This window comes from Pan troglodytes, chromosome 5, assembly GCF_028858775.2.
Source record: "Pan troglodytes isolate AG18354 chromosome 5, NHGRI_mPanTro3-v2.0_pri, whole genome shotgun sequence".
Classification (NCBI taxonomy): domain Eukaryota; kingdom Metazoa; phylum Chordata; class Mammalia; order Primates; family Hominidae; genus Pan; species Pan troglodytes.
Genome location: NC_072403.2, coordinates 5,643,972 through 5,665,401, shown reverse-complemented (window position 1 = coordinate 5,665,401; position 21,430 = coordinate 5,643,972). Strand labels below are relative to the sequence as shown.

General features: G+C 38.0%; 1 long non-coding RNA gene across 1 annotated transcript in view; it reads left to right on the top strand.

The window, feature by feature from the left end:
• Window positions 1–21,430, top strand: part of LOC134810232 (uncharacterized) — a 183,900-nt gene that overhangs the window by 100,367 nt on the left and 62,103 nt on the right. Inside the window, exon 2 of the long non-coding RNA XR_010157832.1 lies at window positions 6,931–7,007. This is a non-coding gene — a long non-coding RNA (uncharacterized LOC134810232). The remainder of the gene's footprint in view (window positions 1–6,930; window positions 7,008–21,430) is intronic.

Here is a 21,430-nt window from a genome sequence, read left to right as displayed (position 1 = left end):
AGATATTTCCATGTTTATAGAGATAGCGATGTAGATATTTCCATGTTTGCACAGATGGCGGTGTTGATATTTCCATCTATACACAGATGGCCGTGTAGATATTTCCATGTTTATACAGATGGCGGCGTACATATTTCCATGGCCATGCAGATGGCGGTGTAGATATTTCCATGTTTATACAGATAGCGGTGTAGATATTTCCATGTTTACACAGATGGTGGTGTAGATATTTCCGTGTTTATACAAATGGCGGAGTAGATACTTCCATCTTTATGGAGATGGAAGTGTAGATATTTTCATGTTCATAGAGATGGCGGTGTAGATATTTCCATATTTATAGAGATAGCGGTGTACATATTCCCATCTTTCTACAGATTGCAGTGTAGATATTTCCATGTTTATACAGCTGGCGGTGTAGATATTTCCATATTTATGCAGATTTCTGTGTAGATATTTCCATGTGTATTCAGATGGTATTGTAGGTATTTCCATGTTTATACAGATGGTGGTGTAGATATTTCCATGTTTATACAGACCACCGTGTAGATATTTCCATGTTTTTACAGATGGCGGTGTTGATATTTCCATCTATACCCACATGACCGTGTAGATATTTCCATGTTTATACAGATGGCGGCGCAGATATTTCTATGGATATGTAGATGGCGGTGTAGATATTTCCATATTTATACAGATAACTGTGTAGATATTTCCATGTTTATACAGATAGCGTTGTAAATATTTCCATGTTTATACAGATCATGGTGTAGATATTTCCATGTTTATAGAGATAGCGGTGTAGATATTTCCATGTTTATACAGATAGTGGTGTAGATATTTCCATGTTTATACAGACCGCGGTGTAGATATTTCCATGTTTATACAGATAGCGGTGCAGATATTTTCATGTTTGTACAGATGGCGGTGTTATTTCCATCTATACACAGATGACCGTGTAGATATTTCCATGTTTCTACAGATGGCGGCACAGATATTTCTATGGATAAGTAGATGGCGGTGTAGATATTTCCATGTTTATATAGATAGCGGTGTAGATATTTCCATGTATATACACATGGATGTGTAGATATTTCCATGTTTATACAGATGGCGGTGTAGATATTTCGATGTTTATAGAGATAGCAGTGGAGATATTTCCATGTTTATACAGATAGCATTGTAGATATTTCCACTTTTATAGAGATAGCAGTTTGGATATTTCATATTTATACAGATATCGGTGTAAATATTTCCATGTTTATACAGATTGCGGTTTAGATATTTCCATGTTTATACAGATAGTGGTGTAGATATTTCTACGTTTATACAGATGGCGGTGTAGATATTTCCTTCTTTCTACAAATGGCAGTGTATACATTTTCATGTTTATAGAGATGGCGGTGTAGAAGTTTCCATGTTTATATAGATGGCAGTGTAGATATTTTCTTGTTTATGTAGATGGCATTGTAGATAACTCCATGTTTAAAGAGATGGCGGTGTGTATATTTCCATGTTGATTGAGATAGCGGTGTAGATATTTCCATGTTTATAGAGATAGCGGTGTAGTTATTTCCATGTTTATGGAGATAGCGGTGTAGATATTTCCATGTTTCTACAGATGGCTGTGTAGATATTTCCATGTTTGTACAGATGACAGTGTAGATATTTCCATGTTTATAGAGATAGCCGTGTAGATATTTTCATGTTTATACAGATTGCGGTGCAGGTAAGTCCATATTGATCCAGATAGAAATGGAGATATTTCCACGTTAATACACATAGCGGTGTAGATATTTCCATGTTTATACAGATGGCTGTGCCGATATTTCCATGTTTATACAGAGTTCTCTCTAGATATTTCCATGTTTATATAGTTGACAGTGTAGATATTTCCAGGTTTATACAGATGACTGTGTAGATATTTCCATGTTAATTCATATGGCGGTGTAGATATTTCCATGTTTATAGAGAAAGCGGTGTAGATATTTCCATGTTTATAGAGAAAGCGGTTTAAATATTTTCATCTTTATACAGATAGTGGTGTAGATATTTCCATGTTTATACAGATGGCGGTGTAGATACAGTCATGTTTCTGAAGATGGCAGTGTAGATATTTCCATCTTTATACAGATGGCGGTGTAGATATTTCCATGTTTATACAGATGGCAGTGAAGATATTTCCATGTTTATACAGATAGTGGTGTAGATATTAACATCTTTATACAGATGGCGGTGTAGATACATCCATGTTTCTGAAGATGGCGGTGTAGATATTTTCATGATTATAGAGATGGAGGTGTAGATATTTCCATGTATATAGATATAGCAATGTAGATATTTTCATGTTTATAGAGAAAGCGTTGTAGGTATTTCCATGTTTATAGAGATATCGGTGTAGATATTTCCATATTTATACAGATAGCGGTGTAGGTATTTCCATGTTTATACAGATTGCGGTGTAGATATTTCCATGTTTCTACAGATGGCTGTGTAGATATTTCCTTGTTTATACAGACAGCGGTGTAGATATTTCCATGTTTATATAGGTAGCGGTATAGATATTTCCAAGTTTACAGAGATAGCGGTGTAGTTATTTCCATCTTTGCACAGATTGCCGTGTAGATATTTCCATGTTTACGCAGATAGCTGTGTAGATATTTCCAAGTTTACATAGATAGCTCTGTAGATATTTCCATGTTTACACACATACTCTGGTAGATATTTCCATGTTTATACAGATTGTGGTTTAGATATCTCCATGATTATACAGATAGCTGTGTAGATATTTTCATGTTTATACAAATAGCGGTGGAGATATTTCCATGTTTTTAGAGACTGCGGTACAAATGTTTCCATGTTTATACAGATAGCGGTGTAGATATTTCCATGTTTACAGAGATAGCAGTGTAGATATTTCCATCTTTGCACAGATTGCTGTGTAGATATTTCCATTTTTACACAGATAACTGTGTAGATATTTCCAAGTTTACACAGATAGCTGTGTAGATATTTCCATGTTTACAGAGATAGCATTGTAGATATTTCCATGTTTATAGAGATTGCGGTGTAGTTATTTCCATGTTGATACAGATAGTGGTATAGATTTTTCCATGTTTATACAGGTAGCGGTGTAGAAATTCCCATGTTTATACAGATCGCTTTGTAGACAATTCCATCTTTCTACAGATGTCAGTGTAGATATTTCCAAGTTTATACAGATGGCAGTGTAGATATTTCCATGTTTATACAGATGTCTGTGTAGATATTTCCATGTTTATGCAGATGGCGGTTTAGATATTTCCATGTTTATAGTGATGGCGGTGTAGTTATTTCTATGTTTATAGAGATAGCGGTGTAAATATTTCCATGCTTATAGAGATGGTGGTGTATTTTCTTGTTTATAGAGATAGCGGTGTAGATATTTCCATGTTTATACAGATAACGGTGCTGGTATTTCCATGTTTATACAGATAGCAGTGTAGATATTTCCATGTTTTTACAGCTCGCGGTGTAAATATTTCCATCTTTATACAGATGGCAGTGTAGATATTTCCATGTTTATACAGATAGCGGTGTAGATATTTACATGTCTATAGAGGTAGCGGTGTAGTTATTTCCATATTTATAAAGATTGCGGTGCAGATATTTCCATCTTTATACAGATGGCGGTGTAGATATTTCCATGTTTATACCCATGGCAGTGAAGATATTTCCATGTTTATACAGATAGTGGTGTAGATATTTCCATGTTTATACAGATGGCGGTGTAGATACATCCCTGTTTCTGAAGATGGCGGTGTAGACATTTTCATGTTTATAGAGATGGCGGTGTAGATATTTCCATGTATATGGAGATTGCAGTGTAGATATTTCCATGTTCATAGAGAAAGCGGTGTAGGTATTTCCATGTTTATAGAGATAGCGGTGTGGATATTTCCATATTTATACAGATAGTGGTGTAGGTATTTCCATGTTTATACACATGGCGGTGTAGATATTTCCTTGTTTATACAGACAGCGGTGTAGATATTTCCATGTTTATGCAGATATCGGTGTAGATATTTCCAGGTTTATACAGAGAGCGGTGTAGATATTTCCACGTTTTACAGATAGTGGTGTAGATATTTCCATCTTCATACAGATAGCGGTGCAGATATTTCCATGTTTACACAAATAGCCGTGTAGATATTTCTATGTTTACACAGATAGATTTGCAGATATTTCTATGTTTATAAAGATAGCGGTGCAGATACTTCCATCTTTATACAGATAGCGATGTGGGTATATCCATGTTTATACAGATAGCGGTGTGGGTATTTCCATGTTTATACAGATAGCGGTATAGATATTTCCATGTTTATAGAGATGACTGTCTAGATATTTCCATGTTTATACAGCTTTCCGTGTAGATATTTCCATGTTTATACACATAGCGGTGTAGATATCTCCATGTTTATACAGATAGCTGTGTAGATATTTCCATGTTTATACAGACAGCAATGTAGATATTTCTATGTTTATAGAGATAGCGTTGTAGATATTTTCATGTTCATACAAACAACAGTGTAGATATTTTCATGTTTATGGGGATAGCGGTGTAGATATTTCCATTTTTATAGACATAGCGGTGTAAATATTTCCAAGTTTTTACAGATAGCGGTGTAAATATTTCCATGATTATTCAGATAGCGGTGTAAATGTTTTCATGTTTATAGACATAGCGGTGTAGATATTTCCATGTTTTTAGAGACAGCGGTGTAAATATTTCCATGTTTATACAGATAGCCGTGTAAATGTTTACACATTCATAGGGATAGCGGTGTAGATATTCCCGCGTTTATACAGATAGCGGTGTAGATATTTCCCCGTTTATAGAGATAGCGGTATAGATATTTTCACGTTTATACAGATAGCGGTGAAGATATTTCCACTTTTATACAGATTGCGGTGCTGAAATTTCCAAGTTTATACACATAGCGGTGCAGATATTTCCACGTTTATACACATACCCGTGTAGATATTTCCATGTTTATACAGATAGCGGTGTAGATATTCCCACGTTTGTAGACATAGCGATGTAGATATTTCCACGTCTATACAGATAGCGGTGTTGGAATTTCCACATTAATACAGATAACGGTGTAGATATTTCCAGGTTTGTAGAGACAGCGGTGTAGATATTTCCATGTTTCTACAGATAGCGGTGTAGATATTTCCATGTTTATAGAGACAGCGGTGTAGATATTTCCATGTTTATACAGATAGCGGTGTAGATATTTCCATGTTTATACAGTCAGTGGTGTAGATATTTCCATGTTTAAACAGATAGCCGTGTATATATTTCCATGTTCATACAGACAGTGGTGTAGATATTTCCATGTTTTACAGATAGTGGTGTAGATATTTCCATGTTTATAGAGATAGCCGTGTAGATATTTCCATGTTTATAGAGATAGCTTTGTAAATATTTCCATGTTTATACAGATAGCGGTGTAAGTATTTCCATGTTTATAGAGATAGCGGTGTAGATATTTCCATGTTTATACAGATAGCTGTGTAGATATTTCCGCATTTATACTTATAGCGGTGTAGATATTTCCTGGTTTATAGATTAGCGGTGTAGATGATCCTACGTTTATAGAGATATCGGTGTTGATAGTTCCATGTTTTTAGTGATAGCGGTGTATATATTTCCACGTTTATAGAGATAGCATTGTAGATATTTCCATGTTTCTAGAGACAGCGGTGTAGATATTTCCATGTTCATAGAGATAGCGGTGTAGATATTTCCATGTTTATACAGATAGTGGTGTAGGTATTTCCATGTTTATAGAGATAGCGGTGTAGATATTTCCATGTTTATAGAGATAGCGGTGTAGATATTTCCCTGTTTATAGAGACGGCTGTGTAAATAGTTCCATGTTTATACAGATAGCGTTGTAAATGTTTACACATTTACAGAGATAGCGGTGTAGATATTTCCACGTTTACAGAGATTTTATGAAAAGTTATTTTATGAAGACCAAACAAGTCATTGGGGTACATACCTTATGTCATTTTTTACATTGAGAGTGTTAAAAATACCCCTACCCTAACCAAAACCCTGTCATATAGAGCCAGGAAAGGCCATGCAATAAAGGATTCTTGGGCTTGTATGCCTGATAACAAAAACTTATCACAGAAGACTGCAAAAAACACAATCTTGCACAAAGCCCATTGCAACTTTGCACACAACAATGCTTTGAAGGATATTTGCCCATCAACTGCCTGTCCAACCTGGGCCTGGCATCACCTTTGTTATTGATGTTTGTAGCCAAGGATAGTCATTTCCAAATGATCATATAATCTTCCTCATTTTTTCTTTTGTCTTCCTTTACCTCCGTGAATATGCATATAGTTTACTCTGGCTTGCCTGTTTCTATTGCAAGGCTCTGTTTCCAAACGAATATCTTTTTCTTGTGGAGAGCCTCTCTCTGTTTGTTATTTAGGTTGATAAGAGAAATGTGAACATTTGAGAGCTCAGGTAAAAGGCCTTAGTCTACAGTGAAACTTTTTTGCACCCTTAGATGCTTACTTCCACTACAACTTGCAGGTGGGCCTTGAAAAGTTCTTGGAATAAGTTTGAGCTTTGGTCTTCTCCGATTCATTTAGCATAGATTCTCAAAATGTGGTCCCTGGACCCACAGCATCAGCATCACCTGGAGATTGTTAGAAATGCAAATCATCGGGCCTCATTCCAGACCCTCAGCTGGAAACTCTAGGGGCATGGCCAGACCCTCTGTAGCTGAACAAGCCATCCAGGTGGTTTTCATGCAGCTAAAGTTCTGGAACAACTAATGTAGCCCCATTTGGAAAACTTGGCTCTACAGGCCTCCCTAACTGGTAAGCTGCTAGCATTTTTTGTTTGCTTGTTTTTTTGTTTTGATACAGGGTCTTGCTCTGTTGACCAGACCGTGACCTCCTGGGTTGAAGTGAGGACTCAGCCTCCTGAGTAGCCGGGACTACAGGTATGTGCCACCACCATGCCCAACTACTTTTTGTATTTTTTTTTTTTTGTAGGGATGGGGTTTTAGCCCAGGCTAATCTCAAACTCCTGGACTCAAGCAATCTGCCCACTTTGGCCTCACGAACTGCTGGGATTATAGGCATGAGCCACTGTGCCCGGCCCTGCCAGCTTTGTATAAGCTGAGGAGTTTTTAAAAATACCTAGACTCAGGGCAAACCCCAGACACTTAAGTCAGATTCTCTGGGAAGTGAAGCCCAGGCACTGGTATTTTTAAAGTCTCTACAGATGGTTCTAATGTGCCGCTAAGTTAGAGAACCGCTGATCTAGACCAGGCCTTTTCAAACTTAATGTGCACGTGAATTACCTGGACCTTGTTAAAATGCAGATTCAGTCTGCATAGGCCTGGGGTGGAGCCTGAGCTTCTGCATTTTTAACAAGTCTCTAGAGGATGCTGCTGCATCTGGGCTGCTAACTACACTTGGAGATAGGAGGTTCTGGAGAGCAGAGGAAAGAGCATGAACCATAACCTAGGGGCTGGTAGTCCTGACTTCCGAGCCAAGGTTTGCCTTTATGGGGCTGGCAACTTGCTTGGACTCCTACCTCAATTCTTTGGGCCCAAGGTTTGTCCTGCCTCAGAAGGATGTCAAGAAAATTGAGTGAGTAATGCAGAATTGTTTCTTAAAGTGTGTGCAGATGCTCCATGAATTTAGAGAGTATGTGGATGCACATTAGTAAATTTTAATAGTTGTGACCATCTTGTTATGAGTACTTAGAACAAGTAATAATGGCTTTTGATGTATAGTAGTAAGAAAGCTTCCTTTTAAAAGGCGTGTATTTAAGTTTCAAAAGTGGGTCTATTTAAAAATATATGAAATAAATAATAGTAGAGGTAATTGACAGATCAAAATTAGGAAGGCAGGATGAGAATGACTCAAGTTTGGGAAATGCTGAGAAAGCAGATGCCCAAGGGCTATGAAAACTTAAAAAAATAGGTAGCACTTGATTTTGATTGGCTGAATGAGATGATGTGTTTGATTATTTATGGGTTTGGCATTTGGCAACATGCACTGGGTGGCTGGGATCACTGTTTATTAAAAAATATTTGAGTCTCCACTTTGCACTAGATACTCTTTTGGTCTCTTGGAAAAGGGATTGGGGGGCAGGCAGGATAAAAACAATTCATTTATGCCCACAAGAAAATTGCAGGAAGATAAAAGTCATGAAATAAACTCTATGCTTCTAATTTAATATTTTTTATAGATTATGAGAAAAAAGTTTTGCTCACTATCAGCTAGGAAAGCTGTCTTGGCACAACCATTCATTCTTGCACAAATCAAAATCAAGACGAGCCAGATTTAATTTAATATTTTTTCACAGATTATGAGAAAAAAGTTCTAATTTAATTTTTTTATAGATGATGAGAAAAAAGTTTCGCTCTCTATCAGCTAGGAAAGCTGTCTTAGCACAACCATTCATTCTTGCACAAATCAAAATCAAGATGAGCCAGAAGGCTCCATTCTGACAGCTTCTAACGGAGAAGCTACATTTACTGGACATGGGGAAAGTTGCTGGGCTCTAAGGACTGTGCATTTCTTGAACTAGATAAATGGTCTTGGTGTAGCATAATACCAAAACTTCTTGTCGCAGCCCGTAAGGACAGAACTCAATCAGCCTGAAAAGGAAGTCAGTGACTCCGACTCAACACAGGAATGTTCTGTGATTCCTAAAGAAGGATGTAGGAGTGTGGCACAATTCAACCACAGTCTGTGGCCCTGTGCCTCTGCCTTGACATGAGTGGGATTTCCCAGCTGGTCATTTTCTTCTTATCTAAGACATTGGGAACAAATTACTTGACATCCTCTGGGCTTCAGTACTCCCACTCATCAAATTAGAGGACTGGGCAGTCGCTAGGCTCTCTTTAGGCATCATATTTTAGTTTCTGTGATTTTAAATTTGAGAAGGGGTGTCTAAGGGAGAATACATAGGGGAGGGGGAAAGGCTTATTAAAAGTGTAGTTAGACACTGAATGTTTAAGAATTGCATTTTGTAATAATACCTTTACCTAATCAGGACTGACAATCTTACCTGATGACAGCACATGGAGGAATGGCTGCATTCAAAAATAAAAATGAAATAAAACAAGACCTTATTTGAACTTAGCAATAATGCTGATTCCTCTTTTTGATTTGAGGAGGTTATAGCTGTTGTAAATGCTTGAATTGGGTCTGCTCAGGCAAAACGGAGTCAAGAGTCCATGTCGGATGAATTTTAACAATGTAGACAATAGAAAGGGTTGCTTAAACTGCCCCTCTTTTACCAAAACACATTTACAAATGAAAGAACAACACTTCCATTTTTTAAAAACATTTTTTGAGATGAAGTCTTCCTTTGTCACCCAGAGTGGAGTGCAGTGGTGCGATCTTGGCTCACTGCAAACTTTGCCTCCCGGGTTCAAGTGATTCTCCTGCCTCATCCTCCCGAGTAGCTGGGACTACAGGCGCCCACCACCATTCCTAGCTAATTTTTGTATTTTTAGTAGAGACAGGGTTTCACCATGTTGGCCAGGCTGGTCTCGAACTCCTGACCCCAGGTGATCCGCCGACCTCGGCCTCTGAAAGTGCTGGGATTACAGGCGTGAGCCAACACGCGTGGCCAAAAAATTTCCATTTTTAATTGCAGGGTCTGGGGAATTAAAATGCATCAGTAATTTCTTGCATCTCTCCGCTCGGGCTTGCATGAATGCAGAGGGATGGGGAGGACTTCTTGAGGCAAGCATCCCCCTCTTGTCGCCTGCCATCTAGAGAGAGAGGGCTGTGATTTATCTCACTTTAATCAGGAAGGACCCGATGTGTGGATGGAGAGGTCTGACGGCTTTGTTGCTCCATGTGGGAAAGAAACGGACAGAGTGAATTTGTGTATGATCCCTAAGGAGAAAGCGTCTTTGTGCTCTATTTCTTTATGACCTGGAGCCCCTGAAAGCAAGCTAGTTACAAGTTGAAATAGGCCATTTCTAAAGTGTGATTTTGTTTGTGTATGAGCCTTGATTACAAAGGGGAAAAAAACCCGCTTAATTTACATACACCACATGTAGTGCAGGATCCCCTGGGCTGTCTTTTCAGGTATCAGGGAACTTTGATGAAAGTCGCTTGTCTCATCTAGGAGTCATTTCATATTGTTTAGCAGAGCCTGGTATTAACATTTCCTTCCAACTGTTTACTGGAATCTGTGTGTTCCCTTCAAGTGATGCATACTAGGTGCACAGGCTTCCTGCCACTGTCATCCTAATCTTTCCGTGCAGACAGGAGCAGAGGGGAGAGCGCTGAGCCAGGCCCCAGCTTGCTTTTCTTTCCTGACACAGCCTGGCTCCACTGCACTTCTCACCTCTTGCTCTAGGTGGTGCTGTTTGACCATTTTCTTCATGTGACCCTCCACTCGGTAATATAAATTCATTCGGAGGATGACCTGATATCAAAAAAAATTCCTTTTGATTAGTAGAATCAACTTGTTTCTTCACACGATACTCTTCCCACTGAGACACATGGAGACAATTCTGACTCCAGGTTTGCAACCTTGAGATTTCTCTCAGATGCAATAAAAAAAAAAAACAAAAAAAGCATTTTGAGTGGCACAGTGATGCCTAGTGCATGATCATGTTTGTCTGCTCAAACATTAAAGGGAAACTTGTGGGTTTGAGGATGCCCAGCAGCACGACAGCTGCCAATGTAAATGAGCCGTATAGAGAGAGAGGGGGCGGGAGGGGACTACAAACTTCAGAATGTGAGCTGATCGTTTATAAGTTAAAAAAAAAAAAAGTCAAAAGGGAGCCCAGGATGGTGCAAGAAAGAGGAGAAAGGAAGATTTTCCTTGCAGCTAATCAGGAGAGTTCATAAGGGCTGATTACATGAGTGGAAGCCTTAAGTTCTTTTTTTAAAAAAATGTGAAAATTTGCATGTATGTATGTATGTATGTATGTATGTATAGCTTCGTGTATTACCATTATTATTGCAATCAGCAAATGGATTTACTTCCTTTATCTCATGGGCTCCTTCCCACTCACTTCTGGCAGCACATTTTCCTTTCTCCTTCATCCCAGAACACCAAAGAACAGATGCGCTTCCTAACCCTGGCTCCAGGAGACTTTTTACAATGTAAACAGTACACCTCTAACATGGTTCACTGCTTAGAGAATGTGTGTCCCATTTTAAAACTGTGACTCCTTTATATTTTGCAGTGCTTATTTTAATAAGAGACATTGGACTTGTGACTTATTTTTCATGGAGGAGTGAGCTTAATGGTTGAAAGTAATCGATAAACTTGTTTTTCCTCTGATGCCATCAGCCAAGATCCTATGGCAATAGTAAGAGGATGACACTGGGCTGGCACCCCCTCCATAACATATTTGGACCATGTTTTCCCCCCAGAATGCACATGCAATAGCTTTGGTTTGGTAAGAGAGAGATGGTGTACTTGGTTTCCTTCTGTCACACTTTTGGTGAAATGAATTAGACTTTTAAATCAGGAAATTCAGCGAGATGAGTTAGATTTTTACACAAGAGCAGTGGAGGACTTCCAGCTGGTTGGGGGAATGATACGGAAATATCTTGCTAAATCAGGGTCTGGTGGAATGCTGCTCCCCTGGCAGGCTCCTCTTCACAGGGAGCAATCTGTGGGTTGCTTATAGAACAGAGCGAGCAGGAGGCATAGCATGGTCTTGCTCAGGGGAAGACCCGGTGTTCAGATGTTTGTCATTAGGAACTGGGTGTGGGCTTTTTCAAGTTAAACTGAAGCAGCAGTTCTATTAGGAAGAGCCTCCCAGATCAGCATCTTCTGTTTCTGGATACTCTCCCTTTGAAAAGCCAGATTTCAGCAAAAAGCTTTGCTAATGGTGAAATTGCACAACTGAAACCTTATGGGAGCAATGGGAAAGATGGAGAAAGAGGTGGTTATATCATGTACTTCAACAGTTTATTTAGAGGCTGTTGACGTTAGAATAACAAGCCAAGACAAACAAAGTACTCATTTTGGATGAAAATATTGTCTTTTCATGTTATTATAGATAGCTGAGTCCTAAGACTTCTACAGAAACACATTTTCCTAATGAGTGGCTGATTTTTCTGGTTGTGCAAGTAATATCCAAATTATTGTACAAATTTTTGGCTCAGGAGCAAACATTGTATTGTATATTGAGCTAATCACTTGCCCTTTCTAAGGTAAGCCCTTACCTCTGCTTTCCCTTCATCTTGTCATTTCTGTTTGTTGGGTACAGGTTTCCTGTTGGTTCTTTCTGTTGGCTCTGATGTAACATGAATGAAGTTCTTAACATCCTTTCAGACATAAACACAACTTAGCTCATTGTTTCTGAGTTCATATAGAGGTTTTCTTGCCCCTGAGACTTTCGTGTCAGACAGCTGGATGTTGCTGTGTTCAAGGCTCTATATGTTGATTTTGTATCCTACAACTTTACCGATATCACCTATCAGTTCAGTTCTAACAGTTTTCAAATTTTATTTATTTGTTTTTGTTTTTTAAATATTGCATGTTTCATTTTAGAGTCAGGAGCGTAGATGTACAGGTTTCTTAAACAGGTATATTGCATGGTGCTGAGGTTTGGGCTTCTAATGATCCCACCACCCAAGCAGTGAGCATAGTAATCGATAGGTAGTTTTTCAACCCTTGCTCCCACCATCCTTCCCTCCCACCTTTGGAGTCCCCCAGTGTCTATTGTTCCCTTCTTTGTGTTGAGTTCTAACCTTTTTTGAGTGAAGTTTGTAGGGTTTTCTATAAATAACAAGATCATGCCGTCAGTAGAGACAGTTTCACTTCTTCCTTTCCTATTAAGATGCCTTTTCTTTCTTTCTTTTGCCTAATTACCCTGAGAAGTGGTGTCTGTGGGCATCCTTGTCTTGTTCCTGATGGTAGAGGAAAAGTTTCAACTTTTCACCATTGATCATGGTGTTAGCTATGGGTTTGTCATATATGGCCTGTATTTTGTTGGGATACAGTCCCTCAATACGTGATCTGTTGGGTGTTTTTTTTTTTTCACCATGAAAGGGTTTCGAATTTTGTCAAAAGCTTTTTCTATATCTATTGTGATGGCCATATAGTTTCTATCCTTTATTTTTCTAATATGGTATATTATATGTATTGATTTGCTTATGTTGAACCATGACATGATCATGGTGAATGATTCTTTCAATGTGCTATTGAATTTGGTTTGCTAGGATTTTGTTGAGGATTTTTGCATCTATGTAGATCAAGGATATTGGCCTGTCATTTTCCTTTCTTGTAGTGTTCTTGTCTGGCTTTGGAATCAGGGTAATGCTGGCCCTGTAAGATGAGTTTGGAAGTATTCCCTCCACTTCAGCTTTTTGGAAGAGTTTGAGAAGGACTGGTATTAGTTCTTCTTAAAATATTTGGTAGAATTAATCTGGGAAGCCATCTGGTTTTGGGTTTTTCATTGATAGGAGACATTTTCTTACTGATTCAACCTCCTTGCTTGCTATTAGTTTGTTCAGATTTTTAAATTTCTTCATGAGTCAATCTTGGTAGGTTTGATGTGTCTGGGAATTTATCCATTTCTTCTAGATGATCCAATTAGTTAGTGTGTAATTATACCTAGCAGTTTCTTAGGATCCTTTGTATTTCTATGATATTGGCTATGATGTTTCATCTTTCATTTCTGATTTTATGCTCTATTGAAAACATGAGGCATAGCAGGTAGGGGGCACTGGTCAGGACTTGGGGTATAAACTGGCAGATGTTAAGGTGGGTGATTCTGGTTAACTCAGAAACTCCGAAGTCCCGTGTGGAAGAATTAACTGCCTGTACTCACCTAGTAATGTGTATCCTTGGTCAAAAAAGATCCAGCTGAGAATGTTGGATGAAGGGACCAAATCAATATTCATCATTATATTGAAAACAAGTCAGATTGGCTGTGGTCTTTTGACAGCAGGTCAGTGGCTAAGTCTATTTGAACAAAGTTAGGGCAGGTTCAAGGGAGAATCCTGAGATCGGTATTCTTTGTTCCATACAAACTTGCCTTTCAGTTTCTTCTCCCCATGCCTCCAGGATGTCCCTGCACAGCCCGTAGGGCCCCCTCCTTCAGTACCTTGCCTTACGAAGGGGAGAAAATGAGTTTTCCAATGTTAGCATATATTTAGCCTTCCAAAATTTTCTATTTCTATTTTAGGGGAGCTCTAGGAAAACAGCAGATTACTCTAAATCCCCAGGTAAAAATCTGAAATGGTGGAATTTCATATGACCAGGAGACATATTTTGGGGCAAGTGGGCTTTTCACAATCACTTGGACATGAAGGCATCTGCTTCTTCTATGCCTAAAATAGTCCTTCAATTTAGTAGTTTAATTCCTCTTCCTCTTTTTCAAATTTCAAGACAATACATGTAGTGACTGAACAATTTGGATCCAAGTTTCACTATTTAACTGCCAGTGTGACCTTGGGCGTGTCACTTAATCTTTTCAAGGCTCAATTTCATCGTGTAAAGTAGAAGTACAAACAAACCCTGACTTAGAATACTTTGACTTATGAGTTTTCAACTTTAAGATAGTTTGAAAGCAATACACATTCAGCAGAAGCTGTACTTTGAGTACTCATACAACCATTCTGTTTTCCACTTTCAGTACAGTATTCATTATATTCCATGAGATATTCAAAGCCCACTTTATTATAAAATGGGCTTTCTGTTAGATGATTTTGCCTAACTGTAGGTTAATGTGAGTGTTTAAGGTAGGCCGAGCTAAGCTATGATGTTTAGTAGGTTAAGTGTATTAAATGCATTTTCAGCTTACAATATTTTCATAAGTTTATTGGAATATAACCCCATAATATATAATCTTTCTTTTCCATTCATATGATATTCTTTAAGGATATTCAAAAATCTGGAAACAGTTGCCTCCAGGGAGATAAATGGTAGTGGGTTGGGAAACTTTTAACTGTATACGCTTTTGTACCTTTTGCATTTTGAATCAGATGAATGTATAATCTACATAAAATATTAAGATTAAAACATCACCGAATAACTTATCAGGAGTTTGGTGAACATAAGGGAAGGCCACCTATGGTGGCTGTATTTTATTCAGTGTTGGTCACTGTTGGGCACTTCATAGAGCTTATTTCATTTCATCCTCACAAGCGCCGTAGGAGGAAGGGGCCCCAGAGGGATTCATGGTTAGAATAGCAGAGTAGGAGCATTTGGCAGCTATATTCTGTGTAGGTGATAACTTTAAAGATATTTTTGTTATAAAATGTTTCAAACATACAAAAAATATAGAGAAGCAGTTTTCTATAGTTATTAAATATTCTTAATGGGTAGTCACAGAAATTATCATCCAAAGTGGGATATTCTTGAGAGAAAAAGGAGGTTCTATTTATAATTATGGTGGGATAACAAACTTAAGATGAACAGCTCTGGACAAACTGGGTTGTATGGTCCCTGGAAAACAAGGATTACTGTAAATGTGAGTCCCGCCTTGTGCTTCTCTCTGTCCCACCAAGAAAATATGATCTTGATACAGATGTTCATTGTGTCAAGGCAACCATGGCAACCATGATCTAGATACACTGTTCAAGTTTTATGCTGATCCTACCTAGGTATGTCTCAGGAACTTTCCAGAGTTTCCTTTGAGTGCTTCTAAATTTTGCATAAATGGTATGTTGTCCCTTGTCTCTTTTTAAAACCAATAAGCCATTTTCCCTTCTTTTCCTGGAAAATTAAAGGAACAAAGACCAGGAAATAACAACGTATTAGCTAAGGTTCTGTTGATTGAAAGCAACAGAACCTAATTCTGGCTAGCTTAAACCATGCTAGGATTTAATGAAGAATACTGCAGAATCTTAGATATCTTATGACTGGGAAAGAGGAGGTTCAGGCAGTTCCTGGGATGTCAGCAACAGGTGGCTGTCAATTAACTGCCCCCACACCACCCACTGCTGCCGTCATCAATATAGCACACCACGATGGCTCCCAGCCTCTGTACGTCTGGGTTCCAGTGTTCAAATTCTAGAGACAGCAAGAGAAATCCCAATGAGTCAGGGATCCTTCCCTGGGTCACACTCCCTGCATTTGTTCAGAAATGCAGGATTATGTACTAAAGACACAGCTAAAGAGGACCCACTTCACTGTTTTGGGACCATTTGCAGGGGAGGCAAAATTATGAGCTACTCACTTAAAGAGGTGATAACCATATGTTTGCAGGAAAAAAAATTGGAGAAGAGAAGGATAACACTATCCTACGGTTTCTTCTGAAAATGGACTAAGGGAACAGCATTTCCATTTGGAAATTCTCTCCTGGCATTTCAGTATTTATGGATTCTGAATTCTGAGAAAAATCAGTTGAGAAATTAGGAAAATGGGAAGGAACATTCTAATTTTCCTGTGAAAATTACAGCTTAATAGTCAGTATAGAGAAGTTACTGGCTTGAAGAAATGCACTGACTTCAAGTCAAGCAAGATGAGGAAGCACTGACATGTGGAGATGAAAGTTAAGGTGAACAGGACAGGAGCAGTAAAGGAGCCTCAGTCAGACTTTCTTGTATCTGTTGCTGTGTTACAAGTGTGTGTTCATGGCCTTGTCCACTGCTAACAGTGAACCATTTCTGCAAATAAATATTAATGTGTTCATAGGCATAGTATATGTTTTACAAATCCTATGAGAGGTTTTCTAAGAAATGCCAAGTTTTAGAAACAATATATGCCCTTAAATCGGCAATTTTGACAGTTGCTTCTTTCTAGTGCTATTCATCTTGCCAGGAGATCAGAATGTTATGTTATTTAAATGGTATTGGAGGGGATGATTGATGCCTTGTTTAACAATGTCATGTAAACAACGATTAAAGCATTAAGTATTTGTGGTGTTACCTTTCAATCTTTAAAGGACTTTTCTTTAGCATTTATTTTGTGATAATATTCATTTCTTTTTAATGTTTTCTCTATTAATGCTATTGGATTTTATAATCTTGTTACAATATGTTGGCTCCTAATAATAAGAAATCATCATTTGTTATCATATCTTTTAAAAACAGAAGACTACTAAAACTTTTCATATAATCCTGTTACAGAAAAAAACGACTATTTGCTTGTTATTATAGTCACTTATTATTTTTCAAAAACTTGTAAGTGAAGTGTTATGAAAATCATATGAATTTGGGAATTCCCAAGCATTCTCAGAAATTCTATTTCCTTGTTCCCAAATCCCAATGATTAATATCTGCCAGGAGTCGGAAAACAGTGAAAGGAAGTAACATCCTATGTTGGATACCTGGTAGGGTTAGTGAAGAAACGTTATTGCTGAGCTCTGTGTTACGCTCACGAATGATGCCATTGAGGAAGTCACGCTTGTTGAAAGGAACGCAGATACACAAAGAGTTTTGCTGCTGTCTGTTGGATAAGAACCCCCTGGTCGATTTCAGCTCCTACTGCAAGTTACAAAAATCAATCCAATGATAAATGAAAAGTGCACAGTGTGCTGGGAAATAACTTATTTTTTGGCTTCAGAGGAAATTTTAGAAACAGTGCCAAGTGAAACATAAAAACAAACTATGAAGACGTTCATGAATTTCCCTCTGAAGCTGACAGCCGTATTTTAGCAGATGGAACTCCTACTATTAGCCCAACTCTTGGGTTGAAACAGTGTGTCCAGGAAACCCTATGTTAAAATGCAATGTGTTGGGGATATTGTTCCTCTATTTGCTTGAGTTAATTTTCAAATTAGTGTACTCTTGCTTAGCTGTGCTCTGAGGGAATGAACAAAAGATTGGTAAACTCTGATGGAGAACACTGGTCAGGCAGGGCACATAGAATCCCTGGGGATGGTGGTTCCTGGCAAATGGGGGAGGAGGCCCTGAGCCAGGCTTGGGCTGGGCTGGAGGAACATGAAGATGGGATCTACTCACAACCCCCAAAACTGAGGGGTCCTGGTAACACATTATTTCACCCTCAGCCATGCAAATTTATTATTTTTATGGATAAAATAGCTTTAAAAAACTAATTTACATTGAAATGTTAAAATATTTATATAGAGATTAGAAATATTTATATAGAGATTATTGGGAATCCCCTCCTAAATCCCAAACATAAAAACTACCAAAAAAAGAAATTCCGTGTAGGCTAAGATTGCAAATGACTGATGGAATGTCATTTAAATTAAACATGGAAAATATATTTCCTCTTTAATAAAGATCTAAATTCTATTCTTTTTAGGAGCCTTCAGAAATGAAATTCAACTATTAAAAAAAGTATAGAGAAGCCTTTAGAAAAGAAACTTTTCTTTTGCTGTATTATATATTAAAGAACTTTGATGAGAATAGTTCTAAAGTGTTTAATACTCGATTCCACTGATGTTTCTAGGTACTGTGGGGAACACCTAGAAATTAAATCTTCATCTTTGGCAGATCAGAGGCCTATTATTTTTAGGTAAAACAATTAAAATCTGCTTTTAATAAATCACAAATTTTGCAAGTTAGCCATTAATAGTAAGTGCTTTTCAAAGTTTGGCCCAATACATGAAAAAGCCAGAAAAACATACCTGCATTAGTTTTGCCCATCACCTTCTTATGCTGGCCTCAGGAGATTTATTAACAGCATTCAATATTTTAGGTAGGCTGGATGTGGTGGCTCATGCATGTAATCCCAGCACTTTGGGAGGCTGAGGTGGGAGGATGGCTTGAGACCAGGAGTTCAAGACCAGCCTGGTCAACCTAGTGAGCCCCTCGGTCTCTCTGAAAAGAAAAAAAAAATTAGGTATCCTGTGGCTACCTCCAAAAACAAACTCCAGAGGAACTGAATTTTTTTTTTTTTTTATTTCATGTGTTGGGATAATGGCTTCTTTTGCAGTTACTTACGAAGAATTGAAGGGTCAGTAAAAATATTTTTTCATCCTTAATAACATGAATTCTCTAATTTGTGTGTGATATAATGCTAGATATTGTGCCAAAAGTGTTACATAGACATAATCCATGCCTATTTTCAAAGATAATACTAATATAGAGAATAAGAATCATTATTATTGTAGTAATTATTATTTTAGTAATAGTAGTAATAATCAAAACAATTACATCAAACACTTATTAAACCCTTATTATGTGATAGGTACTGTGTAAGCAATTTCCACATATTAGCTCCTTAAATGTGATCACTAACCCCATGAGGTAGGTAGCATTATGTCCATTTTATAGATGCAGAAACTGAGCTTTGAAGAGGGAAAGCAACTTGCCCAAGGCCATGCAGGCAGTCATTGATAAGGGTGGGGAGCGAGAAGTTGAAGTCTGAGATGTAAGTTCGCAGACACGAGTACACAAACACGTACAAGATACTCGTATGACATGTGGGGTTGCTTGAAATATGTAATTGACTTTCCCCAGCACAAGAAAGTGTTTGGACAGATTTCAAAGGGATCTAACACTTCCTCAGAGGACTGCCCTACGACATTTTTCCGTGTGCTTTTCTGCCTCTTGTCCTATACTTTTGGCATTTCTTCTGCTCTTAGAGGCAATGAGTCAACGGCATATTTTTAGCACCTCCTGTGTGCATAGAAGTGGCCCCTGACTCAATGGGAGTGTATAACTACCATGGGCCAAATCAGTGTGCTTTCCTGTTAGCCAGGGGATTATAGAAGAACACGCTCCCCTGATTCCAACAGAACTTGCTGCCACTCTGATGTCTTCATTGTAAGGCCTCTAAATGAATGTTCAAGAAATTCATGTTAAAGGCACGTGTCATAGGTGTAACTTGTAAACATTTGTGTACTTGTCTCTGTGTCCTTACACCTCAGGCTTCAACTCTTGTTTTTACCTTTATCAATGACTACCTGTGTGCTGTGTGGCTTTGGACCAATTGCTCAACCCCTCTAAAGCTCAGTTTCTGCATCTGTAAAATGGATATAATGCCATATATACATAGATATAGATATACATACACCAATATATATACACACATATATATGTGTGTATACATATATATACACACATATATATGTGTGTATATACATACATATATATGTGTGTATATACATATATATATAATATACAAACTGAAATATATAGTTATATAAATATTTCAGTTTAAGTTTCAAAAATCACTGGAGGGTATTTTTATAATACCCTTCAGCAATTTTACCTGCTGCCTTTGCACATTCTGGTGAATTTCTAAATGGAAGTCTGATAGAGATTAATCTTTTAATGCATCATAAATAAAAAAGAAAATCACAGAATGATGTAGCTGGAGAGGACCCTGGGGATCTAGTGTTTCATGAAAGATTAATGTCCTTGATCTGTTTGTAAGTGTTTTGGAAAAATCTTCCATGGTCAAATAAAACTTGGCAATGTTGGATTAAAGTTAAATAGGTTTTTTTTTCCTGCAGAACTTCATAGTCTTTAATATGCTAATATGTTTTGTGAATCTACAAGGAATGAAGTGTTTCAATGCTTATTTTACCCAGATTCTCATTTTGGGACAGGCTGGTCAAGCTGAGTCAGATAGTATATTCTCTAGATGGAGATGATGGCTGATTCCTTTTTGAGAGCAAGAGAGTCCCCAGGGGAAGCAAGGGTATATCAGTTGCTCCATTTCATGCCAAGGATCCTCAGTCTTTAGAGGCTCAGAGAAGGCTGAAAGGCTACTCTAGGCTATCAGGGCTACCATTCATTGTGACCCATGCTACAGAGAAGCTTTGAGCTCAGTGCAAAGGAGTGACCAGCCCTTGAGAATCAGGAAAATTTATTTATTCCTGACCTAGTCCACTGAGGACATACAAGGAATGGGGCAGGGGAGTGTCACCAGCTATGGTTACAAGCTAGTCTGATCCTCTTTCATTAAGAAAACTGGTCCCTGTGAGTTTAGATTGGGAAGCACCAGGTTAAAAAAATTTTAGGCCAGGAGTGGTGGCCACTGTACTCCAGCCTGGGTGACAGAGTGAGAATCTGTCTTAAAAAAAAAAAAAAAGTTAAGTGATGTCTTCTGTTGAGGACCTCTCAGAACTTTTAATATGAAAGTGTGCATTGTGAAGAATGGGAGTAGAGTGTACAGGAGTTTTAAAAGCTACTTGGTCATGAAACTCTTGCTTTGTGCAGGATTCGAGGGGCACTAACATTCTGAGGAAAATATTTTGGGAAACATTGATCTAATCCAAACTTCTCATTTTACCAGCAAACAACTGTGGGGCCCTCTAAGTTTCCTTTCTCCATCATTGTGACAAATTCATTGGAATTAATTCAATTAAACCTGGGGTCAGCTTTGAAGAGATTTATTTAGCAGGTAAATCTGTTTTGTACATTTTGAGGGAGTTCTGAGTTTCCATAGTCAAAAACCACAGATCAATTTAACCAACCTTTATGGAATATCACCTATGGCCCAAAGACCCTTTAGCTACAGTGATGGTCTACAAAAATATAAACTGTAATTCTTGCAATA